This window comes from Rhipicephalus sanguineus, chromosome 7 (assembly GCF_013339695.2).
Source record: "Rhipicephalus sanguineus isolate Rsan-2018 chromosome 7, BIME_Rsan_1.4, whole genome shotgun sequence".
Lineage (NCBI taxonomy): Eukaryota > Metazoa > Arthropoda > Arachnida > Ixodida > Ixodidae > Rhipicephalus > Rhipicephalus sanguineus.
In genome coordinates, this window is record NC_051182.1 from 44,572,066 (window position 1) to 44,588,951 (window position 16,886).

Below are 16,886 nucleotides of genomic sequence, written 5' to 3' on the forward strand. Positions count from 1 at the left end.
TCGAGCCACTAGCCCGACCGTGCGGGCATCCAGTGCCTCCGAGGAGGCAATGGACACGGTATCGGCACCACTGGTGCCGAAACACCGGCGCAGTTCTCTGGACCGCGCCAAGAAAACAAAAAAGCCAATTACGGGGCCGGACGACCGTCCTGCCTCCTGAAACAGTATTTCACTTGAACACTCCACAGTTCCTTATTGTGCACACAGCACCGTTGTATGATTAATATGTACACACAAATATTACAGTGGAACATCCGAGGCCTTCTTCGAAACCTCGATGACATTCAAGAACTCCTTCACGAACTCAATCCAAAAGTGCTGTGTGTGCAAGAAACACATTTAAAAGCACAACACACAAACTTTCTACGAAACTACCTCATTTTTCGAAAGGACCGAGATGATGCCACGGTATCATCCGGCGGTGTAGCCATTATAGTCAACCAATCAGTAGCATGTACACATTTACCACTACAGACGTCCCTGGAAGCAGTGGCTGTTCGAGCAGTTCTTCTAGATAAACTCATCACCATTTGCTCTCTATACATACCGCCACAATACAACCTACAAAAACAAGAATTCCAGTCCTTGGTGGATGAACTGCCCGAGCCTTATCTGGTCCTTGGGGACTTGAATGCGCATAGCGATCTATGGGGTGACTCTCGCTGCGATGCGCGAGGTCGTCTGATCGAAAATTTTCTGTTTTCTTCCGGCGCGTGTCTGTTGAATCGGAAAGAGCCAACATATTATAATCTCGCCAACAATTCCTACTCGTCAATAGACCTCAGCATTACATCTCCATGCCTTCTTCCAGTCCTTAATTGGAAAGTTATTGGGAATCCCTATGGAAGTGACCATTTCCCAATAGTTCTAAGCGCAGCAATAACAAATCAATGTCCTCCACAGGTTCCCAAATGGCAGACTGAAAGAGCCGATTGGGAACAGTTTCGAAAACTTACCATCTTAAGCTGGACTGACATGTGTACCTTAAGTATAGAAGCTGCTGTGGACTACTTTGTAGCCTTTTTGATCGATGCTGCAAGCAAATGCATCCCACAAACAAGCGGACGGTCTCGAAAACAACGTGTCCCATGGTGGAATAATGACTGTCGAATTGCGCGAAACAAGCAAAACAAGGCATGGAGGTTGCTTCGCGATTCTCCGACAGCTGAGAACCTTATCAACTTTAAGAACATAAAGTCCCAAGGCAGGAGGACGCGCCGACAGGCTAGAAGAGAAAGTTGGCAGAAGTTTTTATCAGGCATTAGTTCATATACACACGAGGGTAAAGTCTGGAACAGGGTAACTAGGGTAGTAGGAAGACAAGCGTATTCACTTCCTCTAGTAAGCACAGAAGGTGAGAGCTTGGAAGACCAGGCGAACTACCTAGGCGCACACTTCGAACAAGTGTCCAGTTCCGCGCATTACTCTGAAGTATTCCAACGGTACAAAACAAGAATAGAAAAACAGAAACTAGAGCGGAAAAGCACAAAGCACGAGGCATATAACCAACCTTTCAGCTTAGCTGAGCTACAGGTATCACTAAGCTGCTGCAGTAATTCCGCCCCAGGATCTGACCGTGTGGTATATGACATGTTGAAAAACCTACCTGCCGAAACGAAAAAAACCTTACTTTCCCTGTATAACGCCATCTGGTTTTCCGGCGAGATCCCATCGTCATGGAAAGAGGCGATTGTCATTCCTATTCTTAAACAGGGCAAAGATCCATCCTCTGTTACGAGTTACAGGCCCATCGCGCTAACAAGCTGTCTGTGCAAACTTTTCGAAAAGATGATAAACCGTCGACTTATACATTTCCTGGAAATGAACAATCTACTTGACCCGTACCAGTGCGGATTTCGCGAGGGCAGATCCACCATTGACCACCTGTTACGTATCGAGGCACAAATCCGTGACGCATTCGTCCACAGGCAGTTCTTTCTGTCTGTGTTCCTCGATATGGAAAAGGCTTACGACACAACATGGCGCTTTGGAATACTAAGAGACCTGTCCCACCTTGGTGTACGTGGTAGAATGCTAGATATAATAGAGAGCTACTTGTCAGATCGCACGTTTCGAGTCCGGGTAGGAAATGTTCTATCAAGACCATTTCTTCAAGAAACGGGAGTGCCACAGGGTGGTGTACTTAGTTGCACACTCTTTATTATCAAAATGAATTCCTTGCGCCTCTGCATACCGCGAAATATGTTTTATTGCACATACGTCGACGATGTACAGGTCGGTTTTAAGTCGTGCAACCTTTCGATCTGTGAGCGTCAGGTCCAGCTAGGGCTGAACAAGATCTCCAAATGGGCGGACGAGAATGGTTTCAGCCTTAATCCTCAAAAAAGCACCTGTGTCCTGTTCTGTCGAAAGAGAGGCCTTCATCCTGATCCAGATATTGACCTGCATGGTCAACATCTCTCCGTGAAGACGGAGCACAAATTCTTAGGCCTAATTCTCGATAGTAAGCTTACGTTCGTATCGCACATTAAATATTTAAAAAACAAATGCCTAAAAACAATGAATGTTCTAAAAGTGTTGTCACACACTACGTGGGGTAGTGACAAAAAGTGTCTGTTGAATCTGTACAAAAGCCTCATACGCACTCGCCTAGACTACGGTGCAATAATCTATCAGTCGGCGACAGCAAGCGCCTTGAAGATGCTTGACCCTGTCCACCATCTAGGCATTCGCCTTTCTACGGGCGCCTTTCGCACCAGCCCCGTGGAAAGCCTCTACGTCGAATCGGACGAGTGGTCGCTACACCTACAGAGATCTTACCTATCTTTTGTATATTTTCTGAAGGTGAACGCAAACAAGGAACACCCCTCACACTCCACAATCAATGATTTGTCCAGTTCTGCCCTTTTCGACAACCGTTCTTCGGTGAGACAGCCGTACTCACTTCGTGTGAGGGCTCTAGCTGAAGAAATGGGTGTGCGAATTCTCGAACACTCTCTAATGGCTCCCGCTCCACGTCTCCCGCCGTGGCAGTGGCATCTTATAGATTGTGATGTTTCTTTCGTGGAAGTTACCAAGCACGCGCCACTTGCACATATCCGCACACACTTCCTCGAACTCCAGCACAAATACACGTGTCCAGAATTCTTCACAGATGCCTCAAAGTCCAATACTTCTGTGTCGTACGCAGCGGTTGGTCCATTCTTTTCCGATTCCGGCATTCTGCACCCAAACTCAAGTATCTTCACAGCGGAAGCTTACGCGATACTTGCGGCTGTTAAACACATAAGACACTCAAAACTACAAAAGGCAGTTATTTACACGGATTCCCTAAGCGTGGTAAAAGCTTTAAAAACTCTGAAAAAACACAAAAACCCTGTCCTTGTCTCGCTATACTCTCTTTTATGCACGATCTACACACTCGAACAACGTGTCGTAGTGTGCTGGGTGCCAGGGCACCGCGAGATTGCAGGCAACGTGTTGGCGGATCACCTAGCAGTATCCGCCCACGAAAACAGTCCCAATACACTCATAGCTATTCCCCCACTAGACTTAAAACCCTTCCTCAAAAGAAAGCTCAGGGCCTTTTGGCAGACCACATGGGATATGCAGACAAGAAATAAGCTACACGTTATCAAACCACATCTAGGTAATTGGCCGCCGGTATCGAAGTCACGCTACACAGAAGTTACACTTTGCAGACTTAGGATTGGCCACACACATAGTACCCACTCATATCTTTTGTCCGGAGGCGATCCACCTCTGTGTGATCACTGTGGCGATCCACTAACTGTACTCCACACCTTACTGCAATGCACGGAACTGGACGCTCTCAGAAAAAAGCATTTTTCACCCATATACCTACAGTACCCACTCCATCCTTTTATGTTCATTGGCAGAGAACCCCATTTTAAATATCAGTCCCTGTTTGCATTCCTAAAAGATGTACACAATTTTAACGTTATTTTTCCAGGCGCTCCGTAGCGCGGCCTCATGATTGAGGCTGCTGCTACGGTTTCCATCAAAGGAAGCACCTGCCTCTCGGCCTTTGGGATCAAAGGCCTTGAGGAGGCACTCGTGCTGTTATCCCGCCTCTCACATGTAAATACCATGCTCACTCGTCATTTATCCCACACCCATAGATCACACCACTTGTCACTGCCATAATTTTATACTGTATACACATTTTTTACGCTTCTTTATAGCGCGTGATTTTAGGCCTTTATACAGCCACAATACACCCTGTCATCGTAATCATTGGTCATCGCCAACACCACATAACAGACATGGCGCTCTTTGGCCACCCATGGCCCTTGCGCCAAAAAGCCCCACTAATCATCATAGGTGCCCACTCATGGAAGCCGCGCCATCGTAGCCCTGCGCACAAAGTAAAGTTAAACCAAGTTCGTGGCTCCGTAGAGTGCTCAAAATGCTGTGTGCTAGGACCTTGCCGATGAGGGCATACACAGGAACAAAATCAAGAAAATCTTCTCGAAGTACACAATGCTCTGTCGTGTGCTTGTCGACGTATAGGACACAAAGAGAGAGCTGCACAGTGCAGGAAATGTCTGTCGCTTCGTCAGCGAGGATTGAAAAACAACGAGAAGCGTTGACTCGGTTCACAATTTTGCTCTGAATTATTTTGCCACAGAACGCAAATTATCTCATTTTGAATTTGTGGGCTTGTGTACATGGCATTGCCGGGAGACGTTTCAATATGCTTCTTTAAGCGAGCATCTCCACATACGGCGCTCATTCTAAGTGCGCGAAAATTCCCATCTTTCGTGATGGGAAAGACTTCCGCCAAATCGATAGGACCGCAGTCATCCGTTCCGCGAAGTGCCACTTCTTGACGTCCGCAAAACATTACGGTTTCAATTATCGGCACCAATTTTTCCGGTTCTCCTCGGCTTGCTTTTTCACTGCGGTGTCCAATTGACTTATTATGTCAGACTGAAGTCCTGAGTGAACTGCAAGAAAACCATCCGTATGTGATGCGGACTTCACATGGTAGTTGCTGACTGCATGGCTTTTGAAGGCGTCTATGGCTTTCTTGTAGTTCGTGAAGGCTTTCGTCACGAAACAACCCAAGTGCTGATGTTCCCCCTTTCCAGCACATTCTTTGGCGAAGAGTACGCAATATTTACAGAGTGCTCCTCCCAAAAGCTCTGAATACACAAGCCACGGGTAGCTAGTCACCAAATGAAGTTGGAAGCGCAGGTTTCGAGTTGTTGTGGGTGGAAAATTGTTGTTATCAGGAGGATTCCAGGGGCTTCGCAGGAGTTTTTATTTTAAGGTGTGGTCGGTTTTATTTTAAGGTGAGTTTGTGACGTAATGTCGCAAGTCAAGAGGCTTTACATCCGCGTTGCACGTGGAGTCACAATCAGAAGAACATGCGAAGGCTACGCCACCCACCTCACTCGTGTCCACGCCTGTGTTCCGCGTTGCCGGCGCAGTATTGCTCGCTGCTGAAGCACGTTGTCGTGAAGCGTGGTGCATTTCGCTCCAGCTGAGTAGATCCTGGGACGGAAGAATGTCGCTTGTGCGAACTTCGGCGCCGAACTGAAGGCTTGTCGCAGAAGCAGAGCCTCCTGGTTGTGAGTCAACGTGGTTGTTTGGTCCTTGAACATGCTCGTCCGTAGTAACTCGAACCTTTTTCGTGAAGTAGCACGCAAGGCTCGCTTGCTTGGAATTCGAACCGTGCCTTTTCATGGTGTCACTGCATCGCAAGGGCTACGAACGAACTAGCACGTTTCACGAAAGTCCTTCTAGGAAGGAGAGGCAAAAGTTTGCTATGCGACAGCAGCCCCGATTCTCTTCACTGACTTCGAAACCGCGACACGAACCAGTACGCCTTCCGCCCACTGTCGAGCTCTCACGCAAACGGTGAGCGAGCGACCTTTCGCGCAACCGTCGCTCCATTCGCTGATTGATTGATTGATCAAACTTTATTATGCGAAAGAGTGAGCCACCCGGGGGGGGGGGGGGGGGGGGGGGGAGCGGGTTTTTTGAACTCGCTGACGCTGGTGACCGTGGGTGACGTTTTCCCAGGTGCGATGTTGTGCTTTAGGGCGCTGGAATTAGTTTTACTGACACACTAAATTGGCCAACAGAGACAGAGATGTTGTATATTCTGCGTTGTCTCGTTTTCTTGCGTTGTCGTGAGTGTCTGAAGCAACCGAGTTTTTAGTCGGCGGGGGCACATTTGTGTTCCAAGGGGAGCACAATATACAAGCGACCTCTACTTTAATCAGTCGCCTTTCTAGATCCCGTCATTATTTATACGTTTGTAGGCAGACACAAAAGCGGCACGGCACGTGTTATGTTTCAGGGCATGGGGCGAATCGACAGCGGAATATATGTAGCAGTATTTCTTATCGCGTCATTTGAGAAAGGTGTAAATGGAGAAGAGAGAGTTATTTTGTACAAACGCTCTCTAAAAATTGACCCAGAAAAATATTTCGGGGGGGGTAGGGGTGTTGAACCCCCAACCCCCCCCCCCCCCCCGGCTACGTTTCTGCCATGGATGTTGTCAGCAAATGTGGTAACCAACAGGTATTTAGGAGAGCGGCCCTCTGATACTTCACAAGTGACAACAACTTTATTTATTAGCCCTGAGGAAAATGATGGGGAAAGGCCTAGGGCTCCCTATCAAGTCGGTGGCTCCACCCAGGACGGAATTAGGAGTCGGTGACTCTCGGCGACGACCCGGGCCCTCTGTACAGCCTGTAGTTGAAGAAAGAAAGGAACAAAGAGTGGGTCAGGCGCGCACACGCCAAGCTTCGCGTGCCTTGGTTTTCCCGATATTCGAAGAGCTACTATTTTTTTTAAGTGCTGTGGTGGTCAGACACCTGTCACCTTTGCACACTAACTCTACATCGCTATACGTCTGCTTGCCCCTAATACTTTTGTCACTTTCTCTGCATTTATCAGTCTGCACAATCAGCAAACAATAAATCGGGACTTGTAAAGTATCATATCCACCGAGCTCTAAGGGAGGACTCTGCGAATATTATGCTTTACAAGTCTCAAGGGAGGACTCGGTGGACGTCATACTTTACGAGCCCGATTTTTTGTTTGCTGATTGTGTAGACTGATAAATGCGGAGCAAGTGACAACAGTATTAGGGGCAAGCAGACGTATAGAGATGAAGAGTTAGTGTGCAAAGATGGCAGGTGCCTGACTACCACAGGATTTGAAAAAAAAAATAGTAGCCCTTCCACTCTCGGGAAAATCAGGGTACGCGAAGCTTGGCGTGTGCGAGCCAGACCTGCTATTTCTTTTTTTCTCTCTCTCTTCGTATTGCACAATGCTCCTACCCAACTCTTTCCTTCTTATTAGCACCGCAATGCGTAATTCTGCTGCTACCGGCATCGACGAAGCTCATGCGCGAGACAATGAATTGTCGCAACGTGAAATGACAATTAAAGTGACCTCAGTAAAATATCAGATTGTCCGATCGGAAACGGCTGATCGCCGACATGCGTACGATCGAGAGAGCATCAATTGCAAAATGCGGCCGGTGCCCTTTCTAGCGCCTAATCTTGTACCCACCCGCATACCTATATAGTCGCCTACGCTGGGTTTTTCGTGAACTATGCCGCCGCCGCCACCGAAATCTGTAACTCATAGAAGCTTCGTTTAGCGTCTGTACCGTCTCAAAAAAGCATTCTGTACATTTATGCATACAACTAACCAGAAATACGCCCACAAAAACTTCTCCGTGACGTTGAGAAATATCTTCACTAGAGTTGAGGTCTTTAGTACTTTGTGGCAGAATTGGTTTAACTTTATGATGGGTCAAATTATTGAAACAGGAGATGTTACTTTAAACGATGGGATGAAGGAAAAGAAATACGTTGATATGTGCTATTTGTTTGGTGGATACGGTTTATATAATGTAGTCACGTAGGTAGAACCTCTAAATTACACCAGAGCTTGCATGGTGGCTCTCCGCGGAAGCATACTTCAGTCTAGCATACGAACAATTGGCTCCAATGGTAGTGCTGGTGTCTACTGCGGCCTTCTTATTGACATTAACCGCCTGTGGTATAATAACGTTTTCTAATACCAATAATTGTGCCCATTCTATCCTGAACAAACAGATGGCTGAAGCTATAAATCTGTCGTGAATACCTGACATTCCATGTTTATTGGCCGCGCGATCGAGTGGAGTCGCCGCCTGGCGGCTACTGGCTGAAGCGCGCCTAGTGTGGATTGCTCCCTGCGTCGTCTGCTAGCCACGTCGTGTTTGCATGTGCGCGCACGTCCTGCACGTTCTCAAAGGGCGGTTTGTTCTGCTATGTTAGCGCGAGTTTAACTGCTCGTACGTATACGTAACATGGTGTATAGAAGCAAATGGGCTTGCTCGGCTGCATGCGCATTGTAATAAGATCAGTGAGTGCGACTTTTGAGAGGGCTGTGTATTGTTGTCGTACCTTTCGTTCGCCAGAATCATTTCAGCGTTGGTGCCGCTTTCTCGTTCAAGCACGTCGTAAAGTGCGCTTGGCATAGTCCCAAACATAAGGAGCATTAAATCGTGTGTGAATGCCGCGTCTTAGCGAGTCGGTGGTAAACAAAAGCGAAGCTCATGCACTTTCGCGTTGTTGTTAGGTGTATAACTGCGGCACTGTAGTTCATGATGAGCTGTAGTTGTGCTTAAGATGTCCTTTTAATCTACGGTCATGGTCGCGCTACAGCGAAATATTTCTATTAGGTGAAGTCTGACACTTCGGTACTCAAACTGTCCCCTAAAAAAAAAGCAGACAGTGGAGTGACACGGCAGCGATAAAACGGAGTTCCCGCGCGTAATTTTAACTTTGGGTGAAATTTATGCAGAAACACCCGTGTGCTTAGATTTAGGTACGCTTTGAAGAACCCAGATGTTTGAAATTAATCCCGACGGCGTGCATTACATTTTGGTCGTATAATGTCACGCAAAACCTCATCATTTTTTTACATTATTTTGAGCATTTGTGCGGAGTTGTTATAAATTGATGGAAGACAGCGGACATGATTTGTTCGAGAAAAAAAAACTCTTATTTCATAAAATAACCGGACCTTTGTTGCATCACTGTCGTGCACGTAATCAATTGATGAAAACTCTGTGCTAAACACACATGTGTATGCATATTCGCGCGAACAGTGCTATTGAACTCATTGCACAGGAATATGAGCTGGTATACAAATGAAGAAGATGTAAACACTTAAGTGTATCAGACGTGCTACAACAGTGCGTAGTACACAGAACACAAGGTAAACACGTACAGAGAAAACAACGAAAAACGTCGTATAGTGCGTAAGCGCAGACTGTCATACAGGGCGAGCATCCCTTTCATAGGCAGATTGCGCTTCCCTCACTAGAAATAGTAACATTAGATGATCTTGTGCATCGATTCAACAATGAAGAGCGTATGTATTACCGGTAAGCTGCAATCAACGCATTTTATTCGCCGAAAATTGGCTCAAACAGCTCACAACGAAGCGCCGCTGTGTGCATTTGTATACGCGCCGCCGACCGCCTCTCCACACTAACGCGGCGACGGTGCTGCCCTATAGGTCGATCTCGCGGCGAATAGACAGCCGTCTGCAGCTCTCTCCATAGGTCAGCAAACTCACTCATGAGTCGACTCACTCAGACTCAGATCGGCCCGTGAGTCTGAGTCCAGGTGAGTAAAGTTTTGGCGAGTTTGAGTCCGGTTGAGGAAATTCTTAGTGAGTCCGAGTGTGTTCGGTTGAGAAAAATATTGGTGAGACTGAGTCCTAGTGTGCCCTAAGCGCAAATTATATTTGTTGAAGAAACCTGAGTGAGCTCCACCTTTGATTGCCGACCTACGTTCCTATCTACTGATCTTCAGCATTTATGTTAGCCTTATATCGGGTTACATAAATACCAAAGTCTATACACGTATCTCAACGCACGCACGTTCATGCGCCACCTCAATATTTATTGGTCACAGACGTGAATTGGGTAAGATGACATGACCTCCCCCCGCAGACTCTTTCACGGAAAGTTCTTGATAAAATATGTCGTGTGAGCCGGGTATTTCTTAAAAGTGTCCTTACTGGATTACTGATAACTCGTAGTTGAAGGTATAAGATCAAAAGGCGTATCGTAGAGCACTGATTATGTGAGATACTGATATTAAAGAGAATTGACACCAATGTCGAAAAAAGCTAGCTTTACGATCATGGACTGATCAGCCGACTCACTCAGGGTCAACTCGAGCCGTGAGTTTGAGTCTGTGTGAGTCCGGCTGAGTAATATCTTGGTGACTTTGAGTCCGAGTGAGTTCGGTTGAGAAAAAGTTTAGTGAGTCTGAGTCAGAGTGAGTCTGCTTGAGGAAATTTTTAGTAAGGCTGAGCCCGAGTGGGCTATCAGAGCAGAATATATTTTTTGAGTGAGTCTGAGTGATCCCCAACTTTTCTGCCGAACTAAGGCTCTCCCATAGTACGTAGATGTCATATGCTCTAAATCGTTCACCGTGCTTCTTCTTATTGCACATTATTCGCCTCGTGCGCCGCCGATGGCAGCGCTCCGGTGACGCAACCGCGGGGATTCCCCTTTTGTCGTCTGCTAGGCTCTGGCGAGAACAGCAGGCAGCATTTTCGTTACAGTGCGCTCGCGTCACACGGCGTTCCTCGACTACCAGCTGTATTTTCTTTTAATGATAATTCTTTAGATGGCTGCTAGCATTACAGGAGGTTAAGAAACTGTATCATTACACGTATCTTGTATACACCCACAGCCATCGTGGTCAGGATCATGCCCCCGAGTTAGTAGCGTCACTAACTGGACTTCTAAATGGATGGCGTTGAAGCTTACGTGAAAGCGCGCACGTCCCGCCAAGCGAAATAAACAGACCCTACACTTCGTTGGAAGCGAAGCGCGATCTATACAAGTTAGCGTTGTGTAAACAGACTTGAGTTGAACGAAAATTCACACTCCACTCCCAATTGAAGTCTTGTGGACCTGTGTATACAAAACGTTTGACGACAAAATAAATTTGATAACTTCATCGATCAGCCGGTTATCGAGGACAACTAGTGTAGATTGTGCGAGTAGTATGCACATTAAAACTTGTTACATGTACTATCGGCTCCGAATGAAACGCCAGCAGTGGTGCGCGTGGCACAGATCGCACCCTTATGATAAAAGATACGTTCATGCGGTTTGGCGCTTGTGAGCCGTGTTCATGCTTCCGATCGCGCAGTCCCGCCTAATCAGGTGTACGGGCCTGTCAATGGTGATGCCAGGACGGGGCACACTATATAGTTCCTAATGCTTGGCAAACGCGCTCCACTGTTCGTGTTTCATTTGACACCGTCGATCATATAGCTTGGTAAATAGTAAAGAAAATCGGTGAATGTGTCTAGGAAGAAGAGAAAGAGAGCTGTTTCCCACCATTTCGTTGGCCCCTTTGGCTGCTTATTGCTATTCTATACCGCGCTGTAACAAGTTTGAATATTTTAAGGTGAAAGCCTTAGATTCTCCTCAAACGCCAAAATTGCCCATCGGCGTCCCGCATCGGCAGCGTCAACACTAGTGCTGCAAAATATCATTACTAATGACGTCATCATGTCATGACACACCACTAGAATTTGTGACGTCATAAAGTCACGTCACACGATGAGGTCATCACATGATATGGTTCCTTTGCATTGCCTCCGTGATCGGCCATCCGATCACGGAGGAAATGCAGAACCAGCTGATGTGTGGAAAGCTTGGAATGGCTCCAATCCTTGCGGCAGTGGAAAACCACATTATGTCAAGAAAGCATTCGGAGGGGGAAGGAGAAGAAATAATACAATGGCTGAAAAAAAAGAAGAAGATGGCTTTCGCGTTCGAGTTACCTTACGGAAATGCATAAGCGACCATGTCAGTCATCTTAGTACAGTGATCGCACCACGGGCTATCAGGGCGTGGTGCGATCACTGTATATGAGAGCCTCTACAATGTCCATTGGTGTTTGCCAGCTATAGCACTGTTTGACGTGGATGCACCCACGTTGATGTCTAGTGGCACATCTCCATCGCGACGAGTAACGCCTATGATCACGATTAAACCAGGCCCGAGGCATGATGGCAGTTTGGCGTCCGGGCCATGGGGCGTCGCTACCGTCGAAACGATTGCAGCGAACTTGGTACGGGCGGGAAGTGAAGGCCTCAGTAAGCCTAATTAAAATAAAATAACGCGGCCACGGTAGTACACAGTAGTGAATAAAAACGTGCTTCTGCATTAAACTATAACCAGCCACGAGTATTACAAGGCAAAGTTTTAAAGAAGTTTTGTAAACATGACTGTGCGTGGCTCCGCTAGGTACCGCCGCCATCACGCCTGCGCAGCGCACAAGCAGACGACGCGCAAGCACGAGAGCGCATAGAAACGCAAACTTTACCACCGCAGCGAGGAGCAGCGATGTCGCACGTTTATTGCGGCGTGAAGTGTTGCGATTCCTCGGGGAATGAAGGCGAACACTTCTTCAGAATCCCTGCTGACCACAGGTATTTATACGTTCACTATTATATATTTCCCAAGATGTTCGCAAAGTTTTGATTTGACTGTCGTTGACCGTTATGATTTGAAACTGCTGAATGAACAGCGAATTTTCTTGCTGCCATTCGTTGCTGCATGCTATCTGTTTGAGAAATGGTTACGATAATAAGTTAAAATTAGTGGGCGGGCTGCAGTTTGTGGCTCGACGCGGCGTCACCTCTAAAAAGCGGAGCTGTTCGCTAGTTATGGTTGCTCACGTTAGTATATATGTGCGTGCCTCACTGCCTGACGTTACCTCTACTATCTCATGAAAGCTAACCAATTCGGATTACCGTGTCATGCAACCGTGTCTTCAGGGTGTTTTGTTACGTGTTACTTTAACTGATGCGTGCTAGTAACATTAACGGAGTGGGATAGTTGTGCTCGCTGCAGCTGTTTTTTTAAGCGCTTTAATGCGTGCGCACACATCACGTCCGTGTAGTTTATGGGTGGTGCTCGCAGCCGACGAAAGTATCGCTCGCAAAGTTATTGCGAAGGCCCCAGTGGCGAACTCGGGACACTGCCCTCAGATTCGAACGTGTGCTGCGGTGTTGCACAAGTGAAAACCACCGCGTTCCTCATCTGTGTGTCTGTTTACACACCGACCGCCTGCTCGGATTTTTGTCGCCGTAAATTGTCCTCATTCCTTCCCTTCGGCGTACCTTGCCGCGCTGCTCGACGGGGGACCTTGAACCAAGCGTGATACCCACCTGCCCCTTTTCGCTCTCGGGAAGCTCCCGGAAACAGTTTCGCTTATCTCTTCATTACTCCTTCGTGATGCTTCCAACGGGCGAAGGCATGGCCAAGCTCGGTTTTGAATGTTCATGAAACAGGCCGCGCTTATCGCGCGGGGCCACTTTTTTTTTCCTCTCTAATCTGGACCCATCCCCACCGCCGCCCTTTCACTTTTCTGTATTTTTTTTTCAATGCGCTGTTTGCGCTTAGCGTTTACACACCATAATTCCTTATAAGCTTACAATATCGTTTCGACTCGCAAAAGCAGCGGAAAAACAAGAACTCGATAGAGTTGTCTTTCATATATCAAGTTTTAATTCAGAGAATATTTTCGGGATATATGTAATTATCTGTAATTATAATTTAGTGGAAATTAAAAACAAGCACATTAATTAAGCTTAGTGCCATGCCTTTAAAAGTTTGCAAGTGTATTTACTCTACCAGCTGTTTTTTCACCGTAGGGTGACTAAGTTCGAGTACTTTAATTGCAGACAACCAGTTTACTGCAAGCGAGTTGCCGTCCCTGCTGCTGAGACTGCCCCCCTAGTGTGGAAGGTAGGTGTACCGAACAAGGATCTGTTTCACCTTTCTGCTTGGAATGAAAGGGTACAGAATATTTGGTTGGTGGTGCCACTGTAATACTGCACGAATAGCTTGCAAAAAATAAAAACAAAGAGCGGTACTATTTTGTATTCTACACCTGCACACTCGAGCAGATCTACTCTGAAATTAGAACAGTAGGTAGAAATGCCACAGCTGTTTTTCAATTACCAGTGCTATGAGAACAATTGCTGTACGTAAACCTTAAATGCAGGAAATGTACTCTAGGGGAAAAAAATGTTAGCTTGCACTCATAGAGAAGCATTTTGCATGCTTTCCAGTAAGAATGTCTGAGTGCACTGTTTGCATGGTATGGATGAACTGATAGCATGCTGCACAAACGCAAAATGAAGAAACCTGGAGATAGAGCAGCGAAAATGGCTTTTGGCATCTCACAGTATAAATAGTTTGTACTCTGTCCTGTTTCCGTCCTTACTCCTCTAGTGTTTGTGGAGCTCGGTATGAGTTCACAACAAACCAACCTCCCTGCAAGAAAACTTTGTTGCGTGGTATAGATATCTTTTCTTTTTCTACATCAATGCATAGACTCAGTGCTTTCTTTGTTGAGCTCATTCCATAGAGATGAAAACACTGAGTAGTTTTCCTCAGGCAAATGTGAAAATTGCTCCATAAGTCTGTTGCTCAGTATTCACACGTGCAATGCAAAGTGAGGGTACTAAAATACCTGCTTGCCAGCCTTTTATAGCATATTTATTTCTTTTTCAACAGCCGCTTCGCCAAGCACACCCACAAGAAGGCCCACACCACCGTCACAGGTTTCACCAAGTGATGGTAAGTGCAAAAAGTGACAGAGAGAATTATTGCAAAGTACACATCCTGCATCTGCATAAGGAAGTATGGACCAGTAGTCTTGATGTTTTCCTAGTAGATATGAACACCTAAGCCTGTGTAATATTGTCACAACCTATAATGTTGACAAAACCATACATATAGTTCAGGGCCTGCAACCCGTGATTTAGTTCACGCAATTATTTATATTTCAAATATAAGGTGGGTGCAGCTGGACCTACATGGTTCACACTGAAAATTGTGCTGTCCGATTTGTTGTGATGAGAGTAGCTCTGCGAGATAGGCCAGCGAAATATGATGCACAATCAAGGTGTGCATTCAGTAAATGTGGCTTATGCAGCCCAGATAGCTATTTACGAGATGAATAATTCAAAATCCTCCACTTTGTAAATGTCATTGCCTCTGTTCAGCATTTCATGAAATGTTCATTTTTGCAATGCTTTGTGATATTCCCTTAATCATGGATGATTCTTTGAACATAAAATGCTTGGAATGTATAAATCAATTATGATTCCTGTCTCAGTCGCAGAATACACATTGCTTCCAATGAAAAATGGCATGGCAGCACATAGTGGTCCGTATATTAGTAGCCCTGTGATTGCGCCCTGATAGCTTAATCGTGATTTTTCTTCTCTACAAGACTGATGAAAGCCTATACCTTCGCATTCTTCCATGTCTTTTTTTTTCAGCTGAGCCTGGTCCGAGCGGCCTCCAATTTTCCAAGGAGGGCAGCAGCGCGGAGCAGATGCAAGAAACGCCAAAAAAGTGGGCGAAGAAAACGCAGCTCTGCGCACACCCTTCGCACCAAAAAGAAGCTGCTAACACTTTACTCATGAAGTGAAAGGTACCGCAAGGCAGTTGGTCAGATGAAAAAAAGGGACGAGGCGAGGCGGGTAACGCAGCAGGAGGTTTTAAACAAGCTTGAACCGGATTTGTCAAAGGACCTTTTTTGAACTGCTTAAAGCACGAATCAGGCTAGGTACATTCCCAAAATAAAAAAAAAACATTGGTCCAAATGGATGAAAGAATTCACTCTCAATTCACGCTTCCTCAGAGAAATGCTTCACTTGCCACATGTGCGGACACTAAGGTGCTGGCTGGCAGACATCCCAATGACACCTGGTATCATTCCAGGTGCCATGGATGCAATAGAATCAATCATTAAAGCTTGGCCTCTGCAAGACAAAGCATGCTGTCTTTTATTCGATTAAATAGCCCTGAAAAGACATTTGATGTACGATCAATCAAAAGATATAGTGATTGGCTACACATATGATGGAAACACAAGGACTTCTCGTGTCGCAAATGCAGCCGTTCTAATGGCTGTGTCTGACATATCGAGAATTTGGATGCAGCCAGTAGCCTTTGCAGTGTCCCGCAATGCAACGTCAGCTCTTGCAATGCAAAGCTGCTATTAGATGTAATTATGCAGCTTGAAAAAAAAAAGGTCTTTTGGTAAAAGTGGTCATCTATGATCAAGGGTCAAACAATGTCAGCCTGTCAAGAATGCTGATCCATTCTCTTCATGAACCATGTTTTACTGTCAACAACTGCAAACTATACTTCATGTTTGACATCCCACACCTGATGAAATGCACGCGGAATAATTTGAGAAAACACAAGCTCACGATTGGCTCCGAGGTTGTTGACTGGGCGTACATTGAAACCTTTTACAAAAATACTCGCAAATCACGCCTCTAACACACCAACTGAATATCTAAAAAAGAAAGATTGCCAAGGAAGCTCAAAGAGCAACATATCTAAAGATGCCCTTTGCTGACACACAGCCGCTGGATAAAAAGTGCGCTTTTTCATCCAGCGGCCGTGGCTGACATAAGAGTGAAGTATGCCACACAAGTATTCAGTGAATCTGTCTCTGTGGCACTCCTCACTCTCATTGCCATTCAAGAGCTTCCTCTTGATGCTAAATTTACAGCTCTGTTCACAGAAAGAATGGATAAGATTTTTGACAGCCAGAACAGTTCGACCCTAAAAAATCAGGACGATAAGTTGCGGTATGCAATGATTGATGGGTCGGAACACCGTGCTTCCCTTGAGTCATGCATCAGTTGGATTGCCCAATGGCACTTTGGTAGTCCTCGGGACAAGCAGCTGCACACTGTTAAAGGTTGGCAGATTACAATCAAAGCCTTGTTGTTGCTGTGGACTGATTTAAAAGAGGACTTTGATTTCACTCATCTTTTCACACGTTGATTGCAGCAAGATCCCCTAGAAAACTTTTTTG

The 16,886-nt window shown here is 46.1% G+C and overlaps 1 long non-coding RNA gene across 1 annotated transcript; it reads left to right on the forward strand.

Annotated features, from left to right (window-relative positions):
* The first annotated feature begins 13,727 nt into the window (after window positions 1-13,727).
* On the forward strand, window positions 13,728-15,405 carry LOC125759279 (uncharacterized). The gene is made up of 3 exons (XR_007416857.1): window positions 13,728-13,786; window positions 14,561-14,623; window positions 15,331-15,405. It is a non-coding gene; the product is annotated as an uncharacterized LOC125759279 (long non-coding RNA).
* The last annotated feature ends 1,481 nt before the right edge of the window (window positions 15,406-16,886 follow it).